General features: G+C 41.1%; 1 protein-coding gene and 2 long non-coding RNA genes across 3 annotated transcripts in view; 2 read left to right on the top strand and 1 right to left on the bottom strand.

Annotated features, from left to right (window-relative positions):
• The first annotated feature begins 102 nt into the window (after window positions 1-102).
• The window catches only part of LOC307020636 (solute carrier organic anion transporter family member 5A1-like), a 64332-nt gene continuing 52672 nt past the window's right edge, over window positions 103-11762 (top strand). The window contains exon 1 of the mRNA XM_079652145.1: window positions 103-119. The gene's annotated coding sequence lies outside the window, so the exon portion shown is untranslated. The remainder of the gene's footprint in view (window positions 120-11762) is intronic.
• Window positions 1793-3810, top strand: LOC307017553. The gene is made up of 2 exons (XR_013802221.1): window positions 1793-2238; window positions 3100-3810. It is a non-coding gene; the product is annotated as an uncharacterized lncRNA (long non-coding RNA).
• Window positions 4003-4507, bottom strand: LOC307017554. Its single transcript, XR_013802222.1, has 2 exons — window positions 4323-4507; window positions 4003-4105 (listed from the first exon to the last, which is right to left on the bottom strand). It is a non-coding gene; the product is annotated as an uncharacterized lncRNA (long non-coding RNA).

Below are 11762 nucleotides of genomic sequence, written 5' to 3'. Positions count from 1 at the left end.
AAATTATTTGCTAACAGCAAAGTGACAAATGGATCGTTTTTTAGTCCTTAAACATCCACGTGTGGACACTCAATCAAAACCACCTGAAAGCGAGAGGGATTCTGCACATAATAGGCCTCGTGAGTACAAGTAGCTTACTTCTGGCTCTCTGTGTTTCATTCAAGCTCTGCTCTGTGTGTGTGTGGCATGAGCCATTTTGTGTGTGTGCGCGAGCACCGGTGGGTCTCTAGCGGAGATCGTTGTGGTTAGCATCTGGTGCTAGCTAGCCAAGCTAACGGATATAAGGAGCTTTTTCAACAACAAAGTGGAGGGAGAACTCTCTCCTGTCAGACTGAGAGTCTCAAATAACCTCAGCTCAGGTGAAGTAAAGGACTCTCAGTGTTTAGATAGTTAACTTTAGTCTAGTTATCTCAGTGGGTCTCAAACGTTTTGTTTTAAAAGGGGAGTGATTTGTAAAATATCTATAAAGAAATAGAAATCTGTTTACAGTTCTGTTTCATATGTATGTTGAGAGATGTAGCCATAGATCTCTTCATTTTGCTCTCAAAGTGCACCAGATCGATGCTATTAACTTCAATATTTAAAAAAAAATCTTCGGGAGCATTTCAAAATGCAAGATGGGGGTGGGGGGGGTGGGGGGGTGCTAGTGGATCGCCGGAGCTGTTAGATTAACATTAACTTGCTTATATTGTAGTTCTAAATGCAATGCCTTGCGGCCTGTAGCACCATCCTTGATGGAGCATATGTGTGGGCAGGAAAGGAGTGAGCAGAGAGTAGAGTAGTTGTCGATTTTTGTTCTGTTTTCTGTGACTATCTGCCTCACCCTGCCAGACTTTCAGTTGCGCACGCTGCTAAAGAGACGTGTTACCATGGAAACCAAACAATGGTTCAGCTGTATTAAAGTCCGAGTGGAAACAGTTGTGTCTAAATCTGATTTTGTGAGAAATCGGGAGAAATGCGGGAGAAATATGACCCCGGGAGGAAACCGGGAGAGGGCAATGAAATCGGGAGTCTCCCGCGAAAATCGGGAGGGTTGACAAGTATGAGTTGCAGTAGAAAATTCAACTGTAGCGCTGGTGCATTAATGGGAAACCCTTAAAGTTTGAGCACCCTCTATGAAACGTCAAGCTACCCCACAGCACCCCCTAGAGAAAATCTCTGGCGCCGCCACTGTGCCAGAGGTGGGAGTACTCAGATCTTGTACTTGAGTAAAAGTAGAAGTACTTAGATCCAGTGGCGAGCCGTGACTTTTATACCTAGGACCAACAAGCTCTCCGGTCTTCACGTAACTCGCAGAGACGGCATTTAACCCTTCACATTCCAACAGAAACTGAACAGGCAGATTCGAAGTATTTATTTATTTGGAAATGTTATTTTAAATACAATTAAATCAAGTCATTTTGGTAAGATTAATGAAAAATATAACAAAAAAAATGACGGCTCGCCACTGGTCATTAAAAAACACTATTTGGGATTAAAAATGGTGTCTTTTTTTCTCATTCATATATAAGAAATAGAGAGATCTAGGTGATGGCTTATCTGGTTTCTTGTTATTTACTTTTTTTCTCCACACCTATTCTTATTGCATGTATTTGATGTGGTAAACACTCCAATAAACCAATACAATGCGCTTGTATTGTTCATGTTCTTGTTAAAGGGTATATCTGCGCTAGGTTTTTAATAACATACATTTCTATTGTTAGATAATCAAATGATTTCCCCTTTGGTCGTCCTGACAAACAGGTTCAGTACTAGGGTGCGGCTTTTTTTATTTATGATGAGTAGTAATAGAGAGGCGAAGTCCCTCCCCTTCCGGGAGCCTCCATGGGACCCCGGAAGCGGAAAATTATACATTGAATTCAATGGAGAGAGAAAACGTATCTTTTGATCCCGTTTGAATTGTGCCACGAATGACACATATGATGTTTGTCAATTTAAAAGAACATTTTGCAAGTCAAAAAAATTAAAATGTGTCGTAAAACTGTGAAGTAACACATTTTTTTATGTTAAGCCGCTCAGTGAACTACATGTCTCTGGTCCCGCACAATACGCGTCACCAACACAAAGATGACCGTCACGTTGGAACATTTCACCTCATTCTTTCAGAATGAGAATAAAAGTATAAAACGAGGTGAAAATCACTACAAGTCTGGGCCCGTTGAGAGCTGTACATACACGAAAGGGGAGTTAGTCGGTTCTGTAAGAGCCAGCATGCGGGACCGGCTTTACAAGGTTTCGGTGAGTAACATGAGTGCAATGTTTAACGTTAATGTCAGTCAATAAGGAGGAGAATGAAAAAGATGATGAACCACAGACCCGGCATATAATGACTGCAGTGTGCAGGGCTGTGTTAATTTATGTTAATGTTATCAATAGCATTAGTTGACTGAGAAAACCGTCAAGAAAAAAAGTTTAGCGATGTTACGAGTCGACTATCATATGAACCACGGCTGTGATTGACAACCTGGACAGCCAGTCAGAAGCTAGAATGCCAACCTAGAGAGCCAATCAGAACCTAGAACGGGTGTACTGTATACGGATGTGTATGCTGTGGATAACATTTGTGTTCACAAGAACAAGATACACTCCCGTGTTTTGTTTTAGTTGCTCTTCAGATTGAAGCGGCCAGTTTTATATCGACTATATGTGTGATCTCCTTTTTACATCTCGTTGTGTCATTTGAGTTTATTTGCTGTGTGTAGATTCAAGGATTTTGGTTATCTTGTCAATTTGTTTGGTTATCTAGGCACAGCTGTGTGTGACTCCCTCTGGTACACTGGTATGTGTTTTCCTAATGTAGAGAGCATTGATTAATTCATAAACTACACACTGAGTCTAGATCCTGACCAAATCCTTTTTTGTTGATCAAATGTTTTTCAAAAATGTAATACACATTAAAAAAAATACAATGTACAATCACAACCAATACAACACAAATTACAAAAACTTCAGAAAAAACAAACAATAACAACAATCAGACAAGAGGACAAAACAATGGAAAAATAAACCCTCCCACCCCCAGATCTGGACCATCCTTGTATTGCTCATTCAATCTATTATAGCATGTTAACAAACATGGTACTTACTTTATTTGTACAGATCTACATGGGAGAGGATGGCGCGATGCAGAGCGCTGTCTGTGGTTGTGCACGGGGGATGTACAAATGCAGCCACGCTGCAGCATTGGCAATATTTGCCATGTGGCAGATCAGCTCCACAGAAGTTGAGTGCCAGTGGAGGAAGCCTGGCACTTCAAAAGTAGTCCAGCCGGTGTCTCAACTCTACCAACAGCAAGAGAAGACATACAACCCACTGGCCAGAGACATCGCCACTGAGGAAGTAGACTGACTCAGGTCTGCACTGAGGGGCGCAGCGTGGCATGGCATGGCTTTTGTCACCTGAGCCAGAGCTGCAGCCTCAACATCAGGCCATTTTCAACGTGCCGGAGCTGGTGAAGGAGCATGGGGGTCATGGGCTTGAGGCAATTCTTGCCTCAATGCGACTGAGCAGAGACCATTAAGCTGCCATCCAGACAGCCACCGTAGGACAGCAGACAAATCCTCAGTGGCAGTTACACAGGCAGGGCAGGTTGACAGCCAGCAATTTTGGTGCTGTGCTGAGGTCGGGACTTTCATCCACTCCATGCGCGTCCCTCATGAAGAGGGTGCTTGGGGGGTACAATTTAGACGGAGTCATGGCTGTCAACTGGGGAGTTGTAAACGAGGTGTGTTTGGCCTTTTAAGTGTGACACATATGTAGTGATAAATGCTTCACCTGACCACTGTTCCTAAATAAAAAAAGTTTTCTGCATCGTCAGTAATTTTTTCCAAATAATTACCAATATTTCACAAATTCTTCATGTCAACTTAAGAGCACAGCTTTGTGTCAGCTTTGCTTGGTTCATCTTACTGGCGGGCAGCTACATGGATGTCGGTGCAGTCCACAATCATTTTGCAGTTGAAGGCAGAATGAATTTATTATTGACTCAGAATGAAGCACAACTTCATGTCATACAATACATTGACTTTATTTGTAATTGTGTAAAAAAATAAAGCATTTATTAGCAAGCAGGACCTGCAGGAACAGAGAACGGTGATGGATGGAGCTGGGAAGAGAGAAGAATAAAGAAAACAGATCAACTTTATTATCGGATATTAATTCAATTTCAAAACAAGTTGCCGCTCCTACAGTTTTCTAGTATGTAAAGATTATTTCACATGACCTATGCAAAATATCACACTCAATACATGTGTCTCTCTGGGGGGTGCATTGTGCCTTTGATGTATATAAATAATATACCATAACCAAATACTATTACGTACAGTGGAAATCAGGTTGCCAGAGCAGGTCAGTGTGCATGTTCCTCAGGGTCTCAGCAGTTACAGGTGAGGTAAAGACAATAAGAGAAAAAGGTCAGTAACAACACTTTAAAGTAACAACACTGAATAATTATCTATTTTAATAATTTTCTCTCAGTAATCACTCAACTACTGTCTTTCCAACAAACAGCTTGATTTACTCTCACTATCATCACAATGACACATGTCCAGAAGAATGTCATGCAAAGCTCCCTGCCTGCCTGCCTTCCTTCGACTCTCCCTGAACTGCTTCCTTAGCACCCGGTGGAGGGCGCAGTAGGCTACTCTTCAAATGTTTCAAGAAATACTTACCATGATGACTACTCTTACTGTTTAACATTTTGGTGTACTTCATGTAATAAAATAATAACTTCATGGTAAGGCTACTAAAAATGACAAGGCTAAGTAATGTAATGCTAACTAACGTGCTCGCTACTCGTCGCTACTAGCTAGGTAGCTAACTTGACTATGTTCCATGCACAACATGTATATTACCTATGATATTACCTGATATGTCTGATCCAGCGACTCCTGGTCCTTTCATAAGACGGGAAGCGATAGAACGAGCAAGTGGTATGATCACTTTTGTGATTACAACATGGTACAAAAGCACACAGGCATCTTGTAAAAGTGAATTTATTGGAGCAATCTCTTATATTTATTGGAGGGAATAAATCAGTTATGAAATCTTCTTCTTCGCTTTAATTACGAGTCGCAACCACTTGGAGCATTATCGCCTGTGACATCACATGCGCGACCCAGAATGGGATTTGGGATTTGTAGTCTTTGTAGTCGCGTATTTTTCATAGTCTTATATTTCAACAGTTTTACGACAAAATGTGACTTTTTTGACTTGGAAATGATTGTTTAAGATTGACAAACATCATATGTGTAGTTCGTGGCACAATTCAAACGGGATCAAAAGATACGTTTTCTCTCTCCATTGAATTCAATGTATAATTTTTCACTTCCGGGGTCCCATGGACCGGAAGTAGATGGGCGTGACTTCGCCTCTCTATTGAGAACCGCAGTGACGCGTCGTAAAACCCGGAAGTAAGTTAGCATTTTTAGCACTTCCGGTTCCTTCCTCAAAAAGCAATGCATTTTTTCCATAGGGTTTTGGAAAATAGCTCGAAATAAGGTCTGTGGTTGACACAAATTTAAGAGGTAATTGACGTTTTGTTCTACGACATTAAATACATCAGCAGTGACAGGATTTTTGAAGAGTTTACGTGTCTGAAAAACGATGGTTGTTACCGAATGGCTGAATAGGACTACAGAAATTGTCGAGGCCGTTGTACGTCATTACGCCGAACACGTAAACACTCCCGCTAAGTTTGTTTTCCCCTGTGTTCTGCTTGAAAGCAAGTACCTGCCTATCTTTAGTATCTGTATATCTATATCTGACCATTATAATCTGTATTTTTGAAATTGTCGTTTTTAACACCGTAGTTTTACAAATTATAGAATAATTAATTACCAGTGTTTTCCAATTTTACTCGGCAGTTCGTTTCGTTGGCTAACGTTAGCTAAAGCTAGCGCTACTAGTTAGCTACGCAATGGTTTGTTGCTTTGCTCCGGGTTGCAGCCACAGGTCTTCGCATGAAACGTGCTTGTTCTATCGTTTCCCGGCCAATGTTTTCCAAAGGAGAGTCTGGATTCGTGCCATGAGGTAAGCTGACGTTACATTTTTGTCCATGTCACGGTGAAATGTAAATAATGGGTAGTGACTGTATCGCCGTTATAGAGATGGTGCTTCTGAAAAGACCGCAACATAAGTAAAGATAATGAATACATCCTATTAAAACCTGTCTGGCTTATATGATAAGTCTTATTAGTACAAGCAGCATAACGTTTCACCATGTAACTAAAGATTGTAGTCAGGGAAATCAGTTTGACATATTGAACTAATAACAAATCAGCTCTGGCTGGCAGAAAACTCTGCTCCATAGCTTCTCTTGGACGTAAAATCACATGTACATTTTACATTTATATTCAATTTAATATTCCATCCCTCACATACTTTTGTATATATAATAACTTATATTTTGTTTTTCTTGTTATGCTGCTGACATTATATTTATATAAGTGTTTTATTTCTATATGTGAACATATAAGAAGGGTAATCTCTGTGACAGGTGCTTATATTATTTTGACTACCACACCGACCCAGTGTTGTAATATTACAACAAAGACATAAGTTGCTCAAAATCTAATTTCATGAATATATTCCATAATAACTACATATGTACATGTTCTAGATATTGTAATAATCACACAAAAAACACTTGAGGCATTTTATTTACTTGAATCTCAGAAATCCAGTCCAATAAAACAAAGAGATGTTGCTTGTTTGAAGATTCAGAAGTTGTGTGAGTGTATGCTCCAGAGGGCAGGACCTATAAACACATATAATACCCAATAGCATTGTGAGGCTGAACAAAAGGACCTTTTGACTATGTAAACGTCGTATTTAAAAAAAACAAAAAACATTTACTGACTTTTTTAGGGTAGCTTAAAGTAATGTTGTAAAATTACAACAGTGGGCTTTACAGGGTTAACATCTTCTCATGAGTCGTTCTGTAGGTGTTGGAGATCGGGCTTATTAATCTCTTAATTACCGAACGGACCGGATGTGCACTTGGCTCGAAGCAAATCATATCCCCTCAGCCAAATGAATCTCTGAACCTTAAGACAATCATTAGGATCTTCTCAGGCAGAATTCCCGACTACGAGGTCAGATACAGTGATTCCTCCAGCATTACATGTATATCGGCTAGCAAAGATCATATCCCCCCAGTCAAACCTTTAGCTTCTCAGGCAGACTACGAGGTCAGATGCAGTGATCTCTCCAGCATAAACATTTATCAACATAAAACAAGACCTTTACGAATCAACAATGACAACCAACAGACAAAACAATCAACAAACAGATTTCAGCTATAGCTATGCCTTAAATCCACTCCTCTGCTTTTTTTTCTTACATTTAGAAAAATAACCAATACAACTTCAAAAGTCAATTTCATTTCATATACGTTTTGCTTACTGTGAGTCGGTATTTCTTCTGTGGAATTCTCAAGTCTGGTTTCTCAATTCCTTGAGATTTTACCACAGCCGTCTCAGGGCTGCCTGGCCAAGGGAGTTGAGACCCTCAGAGAAGGAACACAGCAATCTCCAGCATTGGCAATCTCGGTAGGACCTCCAAAATGTTGTGGCGATCCAGCACTCACACAACAGGAAATAATTCAACAGAGAGGAATCGATCAAACACAAACACAGATATAGCTGATCAGTAATTATTATTGAGTTGTTGCAACAAACAAACAATAATGGGAAGTACATCACCAATCCCAGAAATGCCCCCCGGACAGTAGCAGTAATCATACAGCATATCACTCCTTCCTAACTGACAGACAGCAGCAGGTGAAAGTAAACTCGACCCTCTCTGAAACACAGGTCATAAGCACAGGGACACCACAAGGCTGCGTTAGCTCTCCTCTTCTCTTCACACTCTACACAAATGAGTGTAGGAGTCAGCACACACACAACCACATTATAATGTTTTCTGATGACACAGCCACACTTAGTCTACTGACTAGAGACTCAGACATTTCCATTTATAAACTTGAGATTGAAGAGGTCGTGAAGTGGTGTGAGGCGCACAACCTGGTGTTAAATGTTAAAAAAATAAAGGAAATGATCATTGACCCCAAGTCAGTAGGTGATCACAGCCCCGTCCTTAACAACAGGGAGGGAGTTGAGCAGGTTTCACGTTTTAAATATTTGGGGATTTATTTTGATGCTCAGTTAGGCTGGGCCCATCAGGTGGATCAGGTATGCTCAAAGATAAGCCAGCGCCTGCATTTTCTGCGTAGGCTCAGGGTTCATGGAGTGGATACATGTATCATGTTAATGTTCTACAGGGCAGCAATTGAGTCTATCATTCGTTATGGCATCACAACATGGTTTGGTAACTCGTCAGTTAAATCTAAATCACAACTCCAGAGCTTGATAAAAAGGGCTGAAAAAAATAATCGGCATGCCTCCACCATCCTCTCTTCAGGAGACATTTGAGGAGATGGTGAGAAAGCAAGGCCGTAAAATCACATGCGACCCCAAACACATCCTGTATTGAGAGTTTGAGTTGCTGCCCTCGGACAGAAGGTATAGATTACCACACTATAAATTGAACAGGTAGAAGTTTTCCTTTGCAATAGGGAAGGTGCAATATTTGATTATGTATGAATGCAATAGCGATATGTGCAATAGGGAAAGTGCTGTACCTGTATGTTTCTTGTTTGTTTCTTTGCCTTGTGATATGTGATCTCTGTTCTTTATCTATGACTGATTGACCTGAATGTTTTATGTTTATTATCTCGATGCCCAAGACAAATTTCTCCTAGGGGAGACAATAAAGATCTATCTTATCTTATCTTACTCCCCTGCTGCTTCAGTCAAGGTTTCAGAGAAATATCTGGAGCCAAGAAGATTTAAATTCAGAATGTATTCTGGTCATCAAAAAAAACACTATTTGGGATTTAAAAAACAAAAAAGGTGTGTCTTATTTTTTAATTCCTACAGTCTATGAGACATTTCAGAGAGATCTAGGTCAGGGATGGGCAACTGGCGGCCCGCGGGCCGCATGTGGCCACCGCCCTCACTTTGTGCGGCCCGCGAGTCAATTTACAAAAATATATTGGTTTCACAGTTGTAAACAAGCAAATCATTTGAACCAGACCCCACTTGTAATTAATAATATTCACCGCTAGAGGGCGCTCCCCCCAAATTCATGAGGCCTGCAGCCAAGTGTATATTGTCTTCTGTTTACCTCGCGGCTTTCCTCCGTTAGCGGGAAAAGAAACATGAGCGCCCAAAAAAGAAAACTGAACCTAGAAAACCGTCTCTTTCAGACAAAATGGGAAATAGATTATCTGTTTACAGAATTCAAAGGCAAACCTATGTGTTTGGTGTGTCTTGAAACTAAATCGGCAATGAAGGACTACAATTTAAGTCGCCACTACAACAGCACCCATAAAGACAAATATGAAAAGCACACAGGAGCTGCCAGAGTCGCCATCGTTGCTGACCTAAAAGGGAAAATATGCAGCTGACCTTTTTTACCAGAGCCACGACTACACAGCAATCGTCTCTCACGGCGTCTTATGCCGTTTCCCTTGAGCTTGCTAAAGCTAAGAAGCCCCTGTCTGATGGCGAAATGGTGAAGAGTTGTGCAGTCCAGATGGCTAAAGCATTCGGAGATGACAACATGGCTAAAAACTTTGAAACCGTCTCTTTGTCCCGTCGGACAGTGACACGAAGAATATTTGATATAAAAAATCATGTCGAACAAAAGGTAAAACAAGTCATGCATGACTGTGCATACTTTTCCTTAGCGTTGGATGAGAGCACTGATGTGACTGATGTGAGCCAGCTTCTCATCTACACACGGGCCATTAACAGTTCCTTTGAAGTGCACGAGGAGTTATTGAAACTGGCTTCTTTGCATGGCACTACCAAAGGACAAGATATTTTCGCCGCTGTTGAAAATGTTGTAAGTGCGCACGGAGGATTTCACAAGCTCTCAGCTGTTGTTACCGATGGTGCGCCAGCAATGCAAGGAAAGCGCACTGGATTCGCCGGCCTCCTCCGCCAGAGTGGCGTTGACTGTCCAATACTGCACTGCATCATACATCAGGTGGGTAACATTATTGTTAGCTATTCTAATGGTTTTGAATGTGGGCATTCTTTGTAAAAAAAAAATCAGGCTAAATCAAATTTCGTTTTGATATTGCAGGAGGCTCTGTGTGCCAAATCAATAAACTTTAGCCATGTCATGGATTTAGTTACCAAGACTACTAATCTCATTCGAGGAGGGAACCGGTCTCTCAATCACAGGAAGTTTATAGCCTTTTTGGATGAAGTGAACGCCGCGTACGGTGATTTACAGATGCACACAGAGATAAGGTGGATGAGCCGTGGAAAATGCTTGGAGAGGTTTTTTGCGCTACGCGCAGAAATCCCTGTGTTCTTGGAGGACACCATCCAATGTGATACAAGTGCGTACTGCGCAAAACTCAGGAATACAGATTTTCTTCTCGACATGGCTTTCCTTGCGGACATTACCTTGCATCTTAATCACCTGAATATGCGGTTACAGGGAAGATGCCAAACTGTGTCGGATCTATATGCGCACATGAACGCATTTGTTACTAAACTGACTCTGTTTAAAGACGGATTTTCAGGCGACCGTCCTAATCTGGCGCACTTCCCGTCATGTGAAGAGATGCGCAAAGATGCCCCCGAATGTGAGAAAACATTACCCAAGTACAGAGCCGACATAGAAACACTGCAGCAGCAGTTTAAGAAGCGCTTTCAAGATTTCCACACCATGCAGCCACGCATCGAGTTATTCACTAACCCCCTCTCGGCTGCAATCATCGAGCAGCCCCCTGAGTTGCAGCTTGAAATGTGCGAACTACAGTCAGACCCCTTTCTAGCAAAGCGCCAGGAGAGGGGAATTTCCTTTTGGAGACTGCTACCCGAGTCCCGCTTTCCACTCCTCAGGGATTTTGCGCTCTCAATGGCCAGCATGTTTGGCAGCACTTACATCTGCGAGAGCAACTTCTCTATGATGAAGCACATCAAGTCAAGGGAGAGAAACAGACTGACAGATGAGACACTGTTCCATCTCATGCAAATCGGATGTACAAATGTTGATATTGACATTCAGTCTATTGTGCAGCAGCAGGAGAGGCCACAAGTATCTCATTAAGAGTATAGCTTACTGATCCAGCTGTGGGTGAAGTTCAGAAAAATGCATATGTTCTTGGTTTTATGTATGGAATGTGAGGGAAGCATAGAAACACAATACAAAGATGAATATTCGTTGTTAAACTCAGTGTTGGTGTTTGCTACAATAAACATGTATTGCCTATATATATTTAGTTATTTTCATTAAATTAGTAGCTAAAGTTGGCTATTTAAATGTTGTGGATATAGTATCCCGCCGATGGAAGTAAATGGTCACGAATTGGCCCTCTGGTAGTGAGGACATTTTTTTTTGGCCTTCACTATCCTCAAAGTTGCCCATCCCTGATCTAGGTGATGGCTTCTGGTTCCTTGTTATTTACTTTTTTTCTCCACACCTATTCTTATTGCATGTATTTGATGTGGTAAACACTCCAATAAATACAATTCACTTGGATTGTTCCTGTTCTTGTTAAAGGATCTATCTGTGCTAGATTTTTAATAACATACATTTCTATTGTTAGATAATCAAATTATTTCCCCTTTGGTCTTCCTGACAAACAGGTTCAGTACTAGGGTGCGGCTTTTTTTTAATTATGATGAGCAGTAATGGAGTCAGTATGCTTTTTAATGTCACCAACGTGCTACTTACTGATT

Source organism: Notothenia rossii (genome assembly GCF_949606895.1).
Source record: "Notothenia rossii genome assembly, chromosome: 9".
Lineage (NCBI taxonomy): Eukaryota > Metazoa > Chordata > Actinopteri > Perciformes > Nototheniidae > Notothenia > Notothenia rossii.
The sequence above is the reverse complement of the archived record's forward strand: the minus strand, read 5'-3'. Positions and strand labels throughout refer to the sequence as shown.